The sequence below is a fragment of the Pleurodeles waltl genome, chromosome 4_1, assembly GCF_031143425.1.
Source record: "Pleurodeles waltl isolate 20211129_DDA chromosome 4_1, aPleWal1.hap1.20221129, whole genome shotgun sequence".
NCBI classification, from domain to species: Eukaryota; Metazoa; Chordata; class Amphibia; order Caudata; family Salamandridae; genus Pleurodeles; species Pleurodeles waltl.
Window position 1 is genome coordinate 648995732 of NC_090442.1, and position 17941 is coordinate 649013672.

Genomic DNA, 17941 nt, shown 5'->3' on the forward strand with positions numbered 1-17941 from the left:
CATGTCCCAACCTATGTGATGTGATTCTTTTTAATGAATCATGTGATCTTTTGGTCTACATTTGCTGATGGCCTTTTCATTATATGAGATAACCATGAGTATCTATTAAAGGAATATTTTGAAAGACTGAACAGAAAAGCTATAACATCAAACTAGCAGGTACCGTAGGTAGAGAGACTATAGACTATCTGGATGTCATGCTTTACATTAGTAATGGAGAACTGAGCAATGTGTCCATTGTAAAGTAATAGCAAGTATCTGTATATTGCATGCAAACAATGGGCACCCAACAGCTCTCCAGTTGAGAATACCCTGCGGTGAACTGCTTAGGTCACTTAGGATATGCTCCAGTGATTCAGATATTGAGATGGAAGCCAAGAGAATGATTTTGTCAATTTTAGTTGAGGGGATATCCTGCCTCAGTGTTCAAAGATGCACTAGTCAGAGCCAAAATCAAAAATGGAGGGAACTGTTCCTACTCACGATGAATAAAGAATCACACTAAACTGGAGTTAATAAAGAGACCTGCAGGTTCATAATGGATTATAGTGTGGATCATCGTAAAGTTAATAATATCTTGAATAAACACTGGAATTTGTTACTCATTGATGAACACCTATAGGAGGCTGTTTGAATATATACCAAGATAATTTAGTAAAAGACAACTTTGTTGGGTGATCTCCTTACCCAGAGCTGTGTACAATCTGCCAAAGTTATGGAAAATAAAAATTGGCTTGTTGATGAAGGGAAAGGATTTTGGAATTGTGGCTCTTGCAAGTCTTGTTTGAAAAGGGTGAACAGGAAACAATTTATAACCTATGAAGGGGCTAAAAGAAACATAATGGAAATGATGACATGTCAAAATGAATATGTAGTGTATGTCCTGCAATGTGAATGCCAGAAGAAACACAAAGGGGGCCTGATTAACAATGTTTTATGTAGGTTTACTACTTTTTGCTATTCACAAACAAGGTGCAAGTTTTACTCCGCCATCCCTATGTGTAGGAAATTCTCCACCCTGACTGTGGAGCCTCCGGAAGTGAAGAACTTTGCACACATAACTATGGGGAGTGTGGAGTCATAAAACTCCTCTAATAGTTTGTGAATACAGAAAAATAGTAAAGGTATACAAAAGTGTAAGTTTACCTTTGTGAATTACGTTCTGGGACTACCACAGAGAAATTAAACATAAGGAAATTGCAACATATCAGAGTCATAAAAATAAAAATATGAGCTACTCCATAGCAAAGGATTACTGGGAGAAGCATGATGGCAATCCATGAAATTATTTTTATTGCATAAAACATGAAAAACTCATAGGGAGGGAGTAGAGAACGTAGTGATCAAGAATGATCTTCTCCCAACACGCACAGTGTGTCATCAATGATGTAATTGAAGATGTTGCAGTGATGTTATTAATGATGTGATAAATTATGTCATGAGTGATGTAATTTGGGAGGTAATTAACAGTGCATGGTGAAAGCACAAGTTATAGTTACTGAAGACAACTATCACAGGTGCATTTCAGTGGTTTTGCTAGTTTAAAACAGGATTTGTTAAATGACATTTTCACCTAACAATAACAGTGATGCTAAAGGTGCCCAGATAGCCCAAATCCAAAACTTGGTACGTGGACAATTTTCAGCCAAAAAGTGCCCTGAGAACTGAGAAGAGACCAGGAATTACCTGCTCACTGGTCTGCTCAAGGTGCATTGCAAGTAAGTCTGAATTCCAGTAGCTCCCACTACGTTGTTCTCCACTGCAGTAAATCCTGGTCAGCGGTTCTTCGCAGAAAGGGGTATCCGGCCTTGTGAAGCTCTCGTCGCCTACAGCTTTGAGCTTTGTCCTGCTGAGGATTTCCAACTTCCATAAAAGAGCCTGAACAACAAAACTTTCATCCTGACTTCGTCCAGCGGCTCCTTGACAATACCTCCTTCTTGGACACCGGTTGCCTTGTCCCTCTGAACTTTACATTCCCAAGACATTTTTCTCAAAATTTCTTTTAATTCTGAGGGTAAGAGGAGATCAGCCACAATCAACTCCGAATATCTGAACCGCCCTCAATTGTAGTAGGATATAACTTTCAACTGTGCTCAAGTCTTGCATAACTAGGGGCCAGATGTAGCAAAGGGTTTTCCCCATTCTGTGTCAATGGGAAAATGTGTTCGTACATATGGCCCTAGATATCCACGGTTCACTTTTTGATATTTTAGGTGCTCTTTTGCACTTTAAAATTTAATATTTGATTACTCCAGCTCTACTGATTGGATTTTCGTCATCCTATATTTCACAATTATTATGGAATTTTTATTGTGTTGTGTCTTCAGTTTATTACTATATAAGTGCTGCGTAAATACTTTACACATTGCCTCTAAGTTAAGCCTGACTGCTTTTGTGCCAAGCTATAAGAGGACAAAGCAGAGGTTAATTTAATTAGTTTTGGAGGCTGTTGCTTCAGAAAGGCTCACACCCCCATCAACAAACAACCCAATTTCTCCCAAACTCTCACCCTTCTTGCCTCCAAATCAAACAATCCAGAATTCTACAAAATGAAATTGTTTACAAACTATAGTTCTTTAGACAGATTACCAGTCTAAAACAACAATATAATATAACAGTCAAACTAATAAACCAATAATGCCTCAATACAATACTTTTTGTACAACTATGTTACATGAACTTTGATATTTTTAACAAAGTAAAAAAATGATATCTTACCTGCGATATTATGTCTCATGACGTTATGGACACCACAATATTTTTTACAATGTTAGTAAACACCAACAATATTTTTGAATGATATTAAGGTTGATCACCTTACAACAAATCAACTCCTTATATTTATTCGAAAACATGCTCCTGTCTAGGTTCTGGAAAGAAAGCATAACATTTCTTTCAAATTAGTTTTTTTTAGTTTTCTGCAACAGGTGTTGTTTTAGATTTTTCTGTGATCTTAAATGAGGGCTCGTGCTGTCTGCTTGCACCCAAACTGAGATAATACCAATTAACCAACTAGCAGGACTAAACACCATATGACTCTATATGGTATCTCAAATTTTCCAATGACACATATTCGGAATATATTTCTAAACTGCATTTTATAGGCACCGTTAGAACCCTATGAAGGATATTTCTGAAGGTCTGATGCCTTGTGTGCTTTAAGAGCACATGACTGAAAACAAATGGGTTGATTACAAGTTTGGTGGTCATAAATACACAACCGCCAAACTCCCGATGAGGAGTCAGCCATGGTGCCTGTGGTCTCCCCATTGTCCCCATTACGAGTTCTCCACTGGGCTGACCGGCAGAAACCAAGGTGCGGCGGCATTGGACTTGGCTCCGAGTGAAATGCCGTCCCACCGGGGGCATCCCTAGCACCCTCGGAATGCACTCCGTCTGCACAGCAGACAGTGCACATTCCGACAGTGCTGGGGAGGGGGACATGGGCAGGGGCCCTCTGTGGCTCCCTGCACTTGTTCTCTGCCAGATTTTTCATGGCGGTTGAATCGCCATCAAAAGGCTGGCGGAGAACATGATTGTAATCAGCACGGTGGCACTGACTTCAGCGCCACTGTGGCTGATTACAACCACGACTGCCATCATCCCGTCGGGATCAAAGATCCCGGTGGAGACAACAGTCTTTTGGTGGTCCAGCCACCAAAGCCTCAGCGGTCGACCGCTACTGCGAACCACCAGACTCGTAATGGGGCCCAAAGCTTTTTTCAAACCTATATATTCAACAGGCAGTTTCAGCCTTTTTTCCAGTCATTCTACATCCATGCACTTTTAAGTGGATGAAAAAGTGTAGTGAAGTAGGTGGGCAAGCCAGGCAGGCGGGTTTCATCTTCTTTTTCCTCAGGAATAGTTCTCCTGGTTGTCAAAACATATAAAACAAATAATTAGACAGCTTTTTCTATTAAGGTACATATTGTGCTCCCTGTTATCATTCTTCTAATGGGGCTAAAAAGTTGTATCAGGGAGGCGCTTCCTTTAAATAAAATATGTATTGCATCTCTTTTAGAACTACAGCAGTAAGAAAATATCATTAGTAAAGACAGTGTGATGGTTGGGCTGTGCATAGAGGCCTGACATGAACTGTTTGTAACCCAGAAATTGAATAAGCCAGCCTGCTGTTTCACAGTGATGCAACACCCAGGCAAAGGCTGTGTCCTTTTGAAAAGGTCAGATGCATAAAAATGTAGTGGAGGTAGAATCGCTTTGGGGAAAGATGCAAGGAAAAAGTGAACAGTATTACTGTCTTTTCAATTGTAAGCTGCACAGGATACATGGACGCTTCGATGGAACCGAGTGACGCATCCTTGCACTGCCAAACATGGCAACCATGTCTGCAACATCAGTTCCTGTACAAATACTATTTTGATTCCTTCGAAGCACACTGAGCTATGTTTTCTAGGTCAATCATAGGAGTATGACCTCTTGTATACTTTAAAGTATACTTCTTCTGTGGGCTACCCAGAAATGTCATTTGTTAGTTTCACTTGCTAGAGGTCAGTCATGCCTCCTTGTCCCTCCTTCTTCTGTGTAGAAGCAGGGACCAACTACTGTTTAATTCCACTTTGTCCTGTTTATCTGGTCTGTAGAGGACTTTTTTTTACTTTGGTTCCTGCTCCTGTCCAGGGAAGCTTCCCTTTTTATTTGCAGAGCCTTCTTCCTCTAAGCTTAGCTGTAAACAAGGCTGTAAATCAGGCTGTTATCTTGGTCACCTTTGGTCTTGTGGACTCTCTGCACCCTCTCTCAGCTGCCTGGCTTCCGCCCTTCCTTGGTTTGTTTTGTAATTACTTGACCTATGGGTCGAACCATTGTGTACATTATCTTACTACTTTCCCTCATCCATTTTCCTTTCCCCCTCCCCTTCCCATTCTAATGGAATGTTCCTGTCAGTTGAACACTCATGGTGATTCTGTTTAGATTTGGATGTGAGAGAGGTTCTTTGACTGAAAAGCTGATGGTGTATTTTTAAACATTACTGAAGAACTACTAGGTGCTTTGGACTTATTATAACAGTTTGGATTTTCTTCACCAAGCGTGCCTGTCTGTGTGCTGCCAGCAAGGGCAGAGGATCGCTTGCAACTGCTTATAGCCTAGGCACCTAGCTCTACCAGGGCTCCACAATCCTTAGAGACAGTGCCCACTTCTGCTCCATACTGGGATCCAACTCACAGTTCCATCAGTGCACCGCAGTTCACCCACTCCAGGCTCTCAACCGTGCCGATGCCAGGAACCCCACACACCCTATCTGCCAGAGCACCTCAGTGCTTGCAGTCAGTACACTCTGCTGCTCCAGTACTGGGACCTCGGGCGCAGCTTCATCAGTGCACCACAGTTGACACACTCCCAAGCCCCTCAGCTGCGCCCGTGCCAGAACCGAACACACGCTGTCTGCTAGAGCACCTCAGTTCTCACAGTCAGTAAACTCTGCTGTTCCAGTACTAGGACCTCGGGTGCAGCTCCATCAGTGCACCTCAATTCACACACTCCAAGCTCTCAACCATGCCCGTGCCAGAACCCCAAACACACTGTCTGCCAGAGCACCTCAGCTCTTACAATCAGTACACACTGCTGTTCCAGTACTGGGACCTTGGGCACAGCTCCATCAGTGCACCTCAGTTCACACACTCCAAGACCCTCTGCCATGCCAGTGCCAGAACACCACACACGCTGTCTGCCAGAGAACCTCAGTTCTTACAGTCAGTACACACTGCTGTTGAAGTACCTGGACCTTGGGCACAGCTCCATCACTGCACCTCAGTTCACACACTCCAAGCCCCTCAGTCATGCCAGTGCCAAAAAAACCCACACGCTGTCTGACAGAGAACCTCATTTCTTACAGTCAGTACACTCTGCTTTTCCAGAAATAGGACCTTGCGCACAGCTCCATCAGTTCACCTTAGTTCTACCCAGGCAAGGTTTTCCTTTCCTATACTGGGAACTCGCTCACATACAGTTCCTTTGCAGCAGCTCAAATCTAATATTTAGTTCCACTGTCAAGCTAGTAGTAGACCCCAAAGAGCAAAACACAGCTCAGCCAGTGCACCGCAAGCCTAACATCCAACGCCACTGTTGATGGGAACCACTCGAGTTCTGACAGAATCCATCAATTCTAACATTCAGTGAACATTTCTTTACAGTACAAAGGCTCACACACACGGCCTTCAAGACTCCTCGCCTCTGTGGTTCAGACGCAATGCCACTCACATACTGGGCCCTACCTGCAGCTTCACCAGGGCACCTCCAGACTAACACTCAGCAATCCTGGCATGCCAATTCTAGGTTTCACACATAGCTCCTGTTAGAAATGAGGTCTCTAGTTGGCAGAGGTATACCCCCTTGTCCAAGTAGGGACCACAGTCCTAGTCAGGGTAAGTCACACACAATCCAAACTATCCTGTGTCCACCCTCTGGTAGCTTGCCACTGAGCAGTCAGGCTTAACATAGAAGGCAATGTGTAAAGTATTTGTGCAATACATCATGTAATAACAAGGTGAAAACACCGCTACAAAAATACACAACACAGGTTTAGAAAAATATTTGATATTTATCTGAGTAAAGTTAGGTCAAAACTATCAAGATTTGATAAGCACAAGTCGAAATATCACTTTTGCAATGATAAGAAGCGTCTTAAGTCTTTAAGAAATCAACAGATGTCTCATGTGTGCACAAAGTACTTGCTATGCATCAAAATTACACGCAAGCAAACCGCAGAGGAGGAGATGCTTGGAAAAAGGAAGGTGCGTGTCGGATTTCTGGACACTCACCTGAGGATGCATCGATTCTTTCCACGTGGCAAGAGCCTTTCGTCAATTTTTGGCGTGCAGGCTTTGATCCTCACTGCAATGCGGCATCTTTTGATGCCCAGGGACGATGCATGGAAATCCTGGGCGTGCAGGACAAAGTCACAGGTGCTGCGTCGATCCGGTGTGGTGATGCGTCAGAGTTTCTGTCGCATGGCAGGTGCTGTGTCAATTCCTTATGCAGGAAGTTTGGCTGTGTTGTTACGGCTCGGCGATGCGTCGATCTGGTAGGGGTGTGCGTCGAAGTTCAAGTCGCAACGCAGGTGCTACGTCGATCTGGACTCAGAAAGCCAGGCTGCGGCGTTACAATTCGGCAATGCAGTGATTCTTTCACTGCTGGGCAGACTGTGTGTTGATTGCGGCAGGCTTTGCGTTGATTTTCACTGCACAAGGAGTTTCCTTGAAGAGGAGACGTCTTTTTGGCCCTGAGACTTCAAAAACAGTATGCAAGGTCAATCCAAGCCCTAAGAGGGCACTTCTCATCAGAGACAGAGACCAGCAAGGCTGCAGGGCAACAGCAAGACAGCAGTCCTTCACAGCAAAGCAGTCCAGGTGAGTCTCTGGCAGGGTGCAGGATCAGGTTCAGAGTGTCTGTTGCAGGAAGTTTCTGAGTTGGTGGGGCCAGTGACCCAGGTTATATACCCAAAAGTGCCTTTGAAGTGGGGGAGTTCAAAGAGTGGTTTAGAATTGCACAAGGTCCCCTTTCAGTACAGGTCTGTCTGCCACGGTCCCAGTAGGGGGTTTGGCAGTCCATTGTGTGTGGACAGGCCACTAGCCTTTGAAATGTACACCAGGCCCCCTCCACCCCAGGAAGACCCATTCAGTATGCAGATGAGTGCAGGTGTGATTAAGTATCCTGTGTTTGTGGTTTTCTGGGTGAAATGCACAAGGAAGCTGTCAACCAGCCCAGCCTAAATGTAGATTGGAGACAGGCTGTAAGGCACAGATGGATTTTAAATGCAGAGAAATGCTCACTTTCGAAAAGTGGCATTTCTAAAATAGTAATATAAAATATAACCTCACCAATAAACAGGATCTTGTATTATGACCTGTTTACCGCTTTCTGATCAGAAGCTACCACTCAAACTGTACATGAGGGTGGCCCGGCCCTAATGCTAGTCTATGAAAGGAGCAGGCCTCACAGCAGTGGAAAACAAATTTAGGAGTTTTCACCTACCAAGACATATAAAACACACAGGTATATGTCCTGCCTTTCACCTACACAGCACCCTGCCCTATGGGTTACCTAGAGCCTACTTTAGGGGTGATTTATATGTAGAAAAGGGTGAGTTTAAGGCTTGGCAAGTACTTTTAAATGAGAAGTCGAAGTGGCAGTGAAACCGCACACATAGGCCTTGCAATGGCAGGCCTTAGACATGGTTAAGGGGCTACTTCTGTGGGTGGCACAACCAGTGCTGCAGGCCCACTGGTAACATTCAATCTAAAGTCCCTGGGCACATGTGGTGTACTTTACTAGGGACTTACAAGTAGATCAAATATGCCAATTGGGTATGAACCAATGTTACCATGTATTAAGGGAGAGAGCATATGCACTTTAGCACTGCTTAGCAGTGGTAAAGTGCACAGAGTCCTAAAACCAGCAAAAACAGTCTCAGAAAAAGTGGAGAGAGGCAGGCAAAAAGTTGGGGGATGACCACCCTAAGGCTGTCAGGTCTAACAGCTCCATTAACATACCTCACTTCTGACCTTGTGTGCCCGTTACTATTCCAGTACTGCAGTCCACATACAACTCTGTCAGTGCACCTCAACCCTAACCTGCAGCGCCCCATTACTCCAATACTAGGAATTACACAACCCTCTGTTTCTCATTCCTCACCCACTCCCCTTATGTTATTCCAGCAATGGGCCAGGACACAGCTCTGTCTATACCCCCAATCCTGATATGAAGCACCCAAATATTGCTGTATTGGGGTTCACATACAAATCTGCTATTCTGCAGTGGCCCCTGCTATTCCACACTCTGACTTCTGTTTGAGAATTTGGGGGAGCCAATTAAATCTATTCTTAGCTGCCGTCTTTAATTGGGAGGGTCTGTTTTCTCTATCTCACTCCGTTCTTTCCTTTACTGTGTTCACTCTCAATGCTTTCTTCCTCCCTCACTTTTCTCTTTCCAGCTCTTAAAATCCACACACTAACAGTTTCGCTCCTTCCTTTAAATGTTTATTTCTACTCCTCCCTGTGAGAAAGTAGCCTCGTTCCAGCATGGTTACCCCCACTTTTGGCCTGTTTGTCAGTGTGTGTCAGTGTGTTTTTACTGTCTCACTGGGATCCTGCTACCCAGGACTGCAGTGCTCATAGTTAAAACCCTATTTGTCAGTGTGTTTTGCTGTCTCACTGGGATCCTGCTAGCCAGGACCCCAGTGCTCATAGTTGTGGCCTATGTGTGTTGTCAGTAGTGCTTAACTGTGTCACTGAAGTTCTGCTAACCAGAACTCCAGTGCTTATGCTCTCTCCACTTCCAAATTAGTCACTACAGGTCAGTGACTTCATATTCCAATTCCAGTTGGCACACTGGACCCCCCTTATAAGTCCCTAGTATATGGTACCTAGGTACCCAGGGCATTGGGGTTCCAGGAGATCCTTATGGGGTGCAACATTTCTTTTGCCACCCATAAGGAGCTGAGACAAACCTTTCTTCAGGACTGCCACTGCAGCCTGCGTGAAATAGTGCACAAACTATTTCACAGCCGTTTTCACTGCACTTAAGTAACTGATAAGTCACCTATATGTCCAACCTTCATTTACTGAAGGCTAGGTGCAAAGTTAATAAGTGTGAGGGCACCCTTGCACTAGCAAAGGTAGCCCCACGCTGGCCAGGGCCAATTCCCCGGACCTCATGAGTGCCGGGATATCATTACACGTATGCAGTACATATAGGTCAATACCTATGTGTAGCTTCACAATGGTAACTTCGAATATGGCCATGTAAGGTGTCTAAGGTCATGCAATGGTCCCCCCCATTCCAAATCTGATATTGGGGGGCTAATCCCATGCATCCTGGGGACTCCACCATTGACCCCCAGTACTGCCAAACCAGCTCTCTGATGCTTGCACTGCAGCTACAGCTGCTTCCACCTCACAGACAGGGCTCTGCCCTTCTGGGGTCTGAACAGCTCATTCCCAGGAAGGCAGAACAATGCAATTCCTTTGAGATGAGGGTGTTACACCCTTTCCCCTTTGAAATAAGTGTTACAGGCTTGGGAGGGGTAGCCTCCCAGAGCCTTTGGAAATGCTTTAAAGGGCACAGATGGAGCCCTCCTTGCATAAGCCAGTCTACACCGGTTCAGGGACCCCTAGTCCCTGCTCTGGGGTGAAACTGGACAAAGGAAAGCGGAGTGACCACTCCCCTGTCCATCACCACCCCAGGGGTGGTGCCCAGAGCTCCTCCAGTGTGTCCCTGATGTTAGCCATCTTGTTTTCCAAGGTGTGGGGACACTCTGGAGACCAGTGCCAGCAGGTGACATCAGAGACCCCTCCTGATAGCTGCATAACTGGGTAGGTAGCCAATGCACCTCTCAAGTCTATTTAGGGTCTCTCCTGTTGGTTCCTCTTCAGATTCAGCCTGCAAGTTTCCTCCAGGAATCCTCTGCACCCTCTGCTTCAGTTTCTGACCGTCGGATCAACCGCAGACTGCTGCAGGAACTGCTATAACTGCAACAAAGTATCCAGAAAGGCCACTGTGATCCTGCAATTTCAGCTTCAGCCAGCAACTACAACAGTTTCCAAGGTGGGCACACTCGGAGGACTCCTTGCACCAGAAGAACCAAAGGAATCTCCAGTAGTGTGACGGAGTCACTTCCCTGCTCCTGCAGGCACCTTCCAAGATGACAACTGGTTCTCTGGGACTCCTCTCCTGATGACGAGTGTGCCCCCTGGAACACAGGTGGTGGACCCCTTCGACCCAGATTATCCTAATGTCCAGGTGTTCAAATTTGGCAGAGGTAAGAGCTTGCCTTCCCAGTTTGCGACAGTATCCCTGTGCACTCCGTCATCTCTAGCTCCTTGGGCTTCTGTGCACTTCTTCCAAGAATCCTTTGTGCACAGTGTAGCCCAGGTCTCCAGCACTCTATCCTGCGACGCACAACTCACTGAGTTGTTCTGCGGTGGCGTGGGACCTTCTTTTGTTGTGCTGCACCAACCGCAATTTGCACCTTCTTTGTCCCCATGTCCTGGGACTCCCGTGGGTGCTGCCTGGTCATCTGTGGGCACTCTCCAGTGTTGGGAGCCCCCTCTGCCTTCTCGGTCCGAGTTGAGGCACCAGGTCCCTCCTGGGACCAGGCAGCGCCATTTTGACGCAAAATGTGATCTTGCTTGAACCAAGGCTTGTTGGATTAATCCAGTGCTGCAAACAGCCTGCACCCAACATCTCGACGTGGGTCATCTCCTGCACCATGTAGGAACCAGCAGCCATCTTCTTTGGTGCTCTTCTGCAGACTTCTTCTAACCGGAGAATCCTCTTTTGCACCATCGTCTAGGTTGGCAGGGGCTCCTGTCCTTCCTGGAATCTTCTGCGACTTCTGGACTTGGTCTCCTCTCTTCACAGGTCTTATGGTCCAGGAATCCACAATTTGTTGCCTGCAGTCTTGCTTGGTTCTTGCAATAACTCTTATCACAACTTGTAGTGTGTCCTAAGGAAACTTGCAGTACTTTACTCCTGCTTTCCTGGGCTCTGGGGTGGGGTATTTTACGCACCTTTGGTGTTTTCTTGCACTCCCAGCACCCCTCTACACACTACCTGGGGGGAATTTGTGATCTGCATTCCACTTTCGTAGTATACGGTTTGTGTTGCCCCTAGGCCTATTGCTTTCAATTGTTTTTTCTACTGTTTGCACTATTCTATGACTATTTACTCACTTGATTTTGGTCTCTAGTGTATATATTGTGTATAATACTTACCTCCAGAAGGAGTATTGCCTCTAAGATATTTTTGGCCTTGTGTCACTAAAATAAAGTACCTTTATTTTTGGTAACACTGAGTATTGTCTTTTATTGTGTATAAGTACTGTGTAACTATAGTGGTATTGCAGGAGCTTTGCATGTCTCCTAGTTCAACCTAAGCTGCTCTGCTATAGCTATCTATAGACAGCCTAAGCTGCTAGAACACTGACTACATTTCACTAATAAGGGATAACTGGACCTGGTTTAAGGTGTAAGTACCTAGGGTACCCACTACAAACCAGGCCAGCCTCCTAAACTCCCCCTTTTATTATTTCCCCCTTCCTCTTGTTTCCTCCTCTTTCAAACTCGCAAAAATGTGGTTATTTCTTTCCTAGCTTTGTTCCTCTCTTTTTTATTTATCAGGTATTCATTCTTTCACTATTTTTTTCTCTTCCCTTCATTTTTTCTTGTCTTTTTTGTTTGCGCTTTCCTTTGACTCAGTATGCGTCCTTTCACCTTTTTTGAGATCTTTCTTCCTTCCTTTCTCTGGTGTTTTTCTTATCTTTATCTGTTAATTCATGTTTTTCTGTAAATCCCTCTTTTTCCCGTCTGTATGTGGAAGCCACAAGTTACTTGTCAGGACCCAAAGTGCCAAAGTGGTTTTCTCATTCTGTGCCTGTGGGAAATGTTACTACATACATGCCCTGGTTTTTTCCCTGCTTGTTTCTCTCACCATCTCTCTTTTTTTCTCTGATGTTCATCTTTCTCTTTCTTTTCACACTTCTTTCATTATTTTTCCTCCTAATCTTTTGTTCCCTACCTTCCTTCCCTTTTTTCTTTTTTTTCATGTTTGCTCTATTTCTTTTCTTAGTTGTGTTTTCGTTTTCTCATTCTTTCTTTCCCTTCTTTTATATCTTTGCGACCCCTTCTCTTTCTTCCTTTTGTCTGTTTTCTTCCTTTCGCTTCTCTCTTTTCTGCCCCTTCCGCTTTCTCTCCTGAGGCCTAGTTATCAATGGAGCAACAGGTGCAGTGGCACCGGGGCCCAGAGACCTATGGACCTCATTCAACTCTAGTTACTGCTGTATTTTCCTACCGAAATTGCAGTGAACAATTTTTCTTTCTTACTCCAGGGCCCATGACACCCTTACTACGCCACTTGTCCTTTCCATCTTTACTCCCGATTCCCCCTTTCCTTTAACTCTCCAATCCACCCCAAATGATATTTTTGTTATGTTTTGAGCATCACACCCTAGTGACAAAGGTTTATTTCTGATAAAGGTCTATATGATAATTGTATGTTTTAAGAAGGTAAATGGAAGTGCTCTAGTTAAATGCTGGGCCACTGGAATTATATGTCAGGAAAAAACGAAATTATGAGGCAGGGTTGACCAGTTTATTTGGCAAGAAAAGCCCAGTTATGAATTTACAATGCCAATAGCTCTAACTCAAGAAAGTGCAAGACCAATTGCACTGCAAATGCTTGCTTTTAAAGTGGGAGCGCTATTGGAGATCAATTATAAAACTAGCCAAAACAAACACTCATTTTTTTGGTCCATTGAGATTGATGTGTTTGAAATGGCATAGTAGATGAAAGAGCGAGATCGCCCAGCCTACCTAAGTAGATGTTTTGCAGTCTTGGCAAGAGATAGATAACTATTTATGTTGGACAAGGCTGACAGTTGTGTATTAAGATCATAGCATTCACTGTTTTATGCTCTCTGGAAATAAGTGAAATCGAGGACAAGTAAAGCACAGTGAAATTGTGGAAACGGGTAAATATTCAGATTAATACTAGGTTTACCTGTTGCCTAAGTGCTCCCCCTTTCTGTAGATTAGCGAGCCAAGGCACAGGAAGACTGAGTAAAGTGCCCAGGATCACACAGCTTGCTTAAGTGGAGAGGCTAGGAATAGAATTGTAGTCTCTTGGTTCTCCTTCTTAGCGCTTACTCTGCATCGATCTCTAGAATGCGGTAGTTCCCAGTGGCAGTGGCATCTAAATTGAGTTTTTGATTTAAATTCCCACAGTATCTTGAAAAGGCCACATTGGTTTTTGCACAGTTGCCAGTTTGGAATGCAGGGGGCTCGATTTCTCCTGTTTTTTTCAGTATTATGAAGAATTGAGAACACAACTGCTTCACCTTTGACCACCAGAGGGAAAATTGACCCCATTATTGTTTGAAATGTCTTATAGATCAGTGTGGGGCCTAAATTAGGGTTCCGGAAACAGAAGTGATTTAAGTTGCAAAGAATTCATTGAAAGCCTGGTTAAGTTTTCGTCAAACCTTAATAGGCTTTGCATCTGTTGCAAAAGTCACAAACAGAAAAATATGAGATTTAACAGATTTTTTTTAGCAAAAACTAACTTTTAGAATTACCTTACAAAGACACATGTTTACAAGGTATTCTTTTGCAAGCATAGTTTTGTGAGATATACAGCACTTTGTAACCTTTGCCAATTCGCAAAACCTTCCAGGCACAAATAAGCCCGAACCTAGTAACAAACGTTGACCTCTCCCAGCACGTTCCACAAACTATTGCATGGATCCGTACCGATATACAATTTTAATTGTTTGACGCGATAATTAACTGACCTTTCAGCCAATGTTATACAAAACGACCTAGGCAGGGAGACGTGACATGTTCGCTCTAACAATGATCCATCAATTTGCAGAACAAAGGCACCCATCGAATAACATTCTGGAATCTTTGTTGGGTGAGTAGGTGTAGCTAAGTAATGGAAAATGTATGCTAAAATAGTAGAACCGTTTAATCCAGGGTTGAAAATGCTCATTTACGAGTGATTTGAAGATCGCAGTCTTTTGCCCTGATGCAGCCGAAGAGTGGCATGAAATTAAGACCGACGACACGAGGCATTTTGAGTGCTTAATTTGTAAATAAAAGCGTGCTGGTGCCCAACGCTCTATTCTGAAACACACGGTTGCTGCAATTATATGTGCGAGCACGGAATACTGAGTCAGCTTAATCGTGAAATCTTTAATACTTTTACAGCCACTCCCTATCCTTTCAATTAACCCTAGCAGCTTTCTGCATTCTCCCTTTGTGACGCTTTTTCGTTTTTCTATTCCTCCATCTTTCCCATATGTGTCTTTTGCTCGCAGTAGGTGCTTGAGGCAGAAAAATAAGTGCCGCCCTCAAAAATAAGTGTGGGTGGCCCTGCACCGGAAACCACCGGCTCAAATTAAGCACTGGGCATGCTGTTATAACACAGATGCTTTGTGCATTCCACGCTTCTTCCTGGGAGGTCGTTTTGCATAACCCGGAATGCTAATAGTGCGTCCAGTACGTGTTGGTGCATAATGAGTGTGTCGCTGCATCAGACCTAAAATCCATCGGCCACAAATAAACAGTGTCATGCGCTGCTATGTTGAACCCAACGTTAATTTGTGCAAATGTCTATTTGCAGCATTCTTTGCATTCATGTAGTAAACTCGACCTTTGTTCTCCAGTAAGATTTGCCGAAGTGTAGGACAGCAATCTTACAGCAATTGTGGATCCAGTTCCCAAACATTTCTTCTGCACCTGGTATTTAATACCAACAGTAAAGTGCCACACAGTAAACTGCACGTTTGAAAATCCTTGTAAATGATATTTGATCACGTTTACCTCAAAATAAGTGTGCCAACAAATCACTAGACGACTTTTGAAAAGTGCCTCTTTTTTACATGGTTAGTCACCACTTTTTACCTGGTATCTGATATGATTTCTGCTGAAAGTGCACCGGGTTCCTGCTAACCAGGTCCACTGTGCCAGGTATCTTTCCCTAAACTGTACAATTGTATCCCCAATTGACAAATCCTTTATCATCCTCTGTAAGTCTCTAGTAAATGATACCCCTGGTATCTAGGGCCTGTGGTACTAATGAGGGTCCCAAAGTGCTGCAGCACAAATTGTGCCACCCTAAGGGACTCCTCACCAATCACATGACAGGCTGCCATTGCAGGCTGCATGTCTTTGTGCGGGCAAAACTGAAAACACAACATGGCACACAGCGGTACACACCTCCGCGCTCAGAATGGCCACCCAAATACAAAACAACACAACATTGGCTTAAACAAAATTCACACACCTGACACTGATACACCCACCACACCCACCCACAGTGCTATAAAACACATACACACACACACAACCCTTTACGAACACCAATAATCGCCACAAGACTAACACGAAGACCACTGAGACAACTACACACACCACAAACACTCATACATCTGTCACGACTCCCACACCCCACCACATCACTCAACACCCTCTGCACAACACACACCACACAACACCCATGTCCCCACTAAGGCAACCCCAGCTTCACTGATGAGGAGTTGCGGGTCATGGTGGAGGAAATAGTCAGGGTAGAGCCACAGCTGTATGGAGCACAGGTACAGCAAATATCAATTGCCAGCAAGATGAAGCTGTGGCGGAGAACCGTGGACAAGATGAATGCCTTGGAATAGAATCCAAGAACAAGGGATTGACATCAGGAAGAGGTGGGATGACCTACGGGGGAAGGTACATTATGAAGCAGAAAGGCACCAGCTCACCATCCAGAGGACTGGCGGTTGACCCCTACCTCCTCCCCCACAGCTCACAGCATGGGAGGAGCAAGTCTTGGCAATACTGCATCCTAGGGACTCACTGGAGTAGCAGGAGGACTGACCACTGGTGAGTCAATATTTACTACTCATCACCCCCATACCTGCATGCCATCACAACCTATCACCCTCACTCCCATCACTCCGCTCCATCCCACACACTGTACCTACACATCTGACTAACCCCAGTGCCAAGCCCTGCATGCTATACCAATGCATGGACAGCCCTCCCAGCCCTGCATGTACACCCATCACCAAAGCATGCACAGCATGGAGAACCAGTAATCCCACTATACATCACCATACACAAACAAAGGTGGCAGGGCAACAGCAACAATAGAGGGGAAGCTAGGGATGTAAAATATGTCTCAGATATGAAGCATAATACATCACTTACATCCCCACAGGTGCCCCAGCCAATCTCGGCGACGAGGAGGTGCCACGACTACCCAGTCCCCCAACAGAAGATGCCCCCAGTGATGACAGTAACTCTGGACTTCAGGATCTGGATGAAGTACCTGGCACATCAGGAACCACTGGTCAGTCGGCCACCCTTGACCACTCTCAGTCCACCACAGAACCTCCCCCATCAGTATCCAACACCACAACACCCACCCAAAGTCCACACACCTCTGTCCCCAGGACATGTCAATCAGCAGTGTGCCCAACTGTACAGGGACACACCTCAATCCCAAGACAATCAGGGACCTGGGGTCAGTGGCAGTGGGCACACCATTCAGGGGACACAGGCACAGGGGAGCAGGGACACTGGGAGGACCGCTGTGTGCCAGGGGGATGACAGGCCCAGGGAACTGACTCTCCAGGAGGCACTCACTAATGTCCTGCTGGGTTACAAACAATCCCAGGACAGGTTGGGCCAGATCCTTACAATCATGCAGAAGAACAAGCGGCTGTAGGAGGAATACCGTCAGGACATCAGGGAGGATTTGCAGGCCCTCAACACCTCCATAGCAGGGGTGCTGGCAGATATGGCCAACATCATGAGGGAATGGACAGCACACCAGCGGGCCCCTACCACTAGCCAGTATACTGACCAGCCCAACACATCTGCTGCAGATAGTGAGCAGGAGGCCCAGCACAGGACCCATAGGCCACCAGCACCCCTTCCCCTGCAGAAGGTGAACTACCCCGCAAACGTTCCCTGCGACCCAGACAGAAGCCAGAGACACTTGCCCAGACCAAGACCACCGCCAGGAAATGAGACCCTCCTGATTGTCCCCCTTGTGTCCCACCCTGTCACCTTGTTCACTTTGAACTGCCTTTGCACCCCTTCCTATAGCCCATTGGACACTGGACCGGTGCTACAAACAGACTGGAACAATACCCTGGCCTGTCCTCTACCATCACCCCATTCCATTGCACTTTTCCGTCAATTATTTGCACTACAATAAATACGCTTGAACACAACTTGATAGTGTTTTATGTGATATAAATGTGCATCTTGTCACATCTTGTGCAAATGATCTGAACACTGTGATAGCATACAATTAATGACCTGTAGCTGTCTGTAGTCATCACATCATTACACAGTTGTTACATCACCAACATTGCAAAACTAGAAGCCATAGATGACAGTAAGTTCAGATGCAAAGCAAGTGA

At 45.2% G+C, this 17941-nt stretch overlaps 1 protein-coding gene across 1 annotated transcript in view; it reads left to right on the forward strand.

The window, feature by feature from the left end:
* NTN4 (netrin 4) overlaps nt 1-17941 on the forward strand; it is a 450303-nt gene that overhangs the window by 294750 nt on the left and 137612 nt on the right. The window lies entirely within an intron of this gene.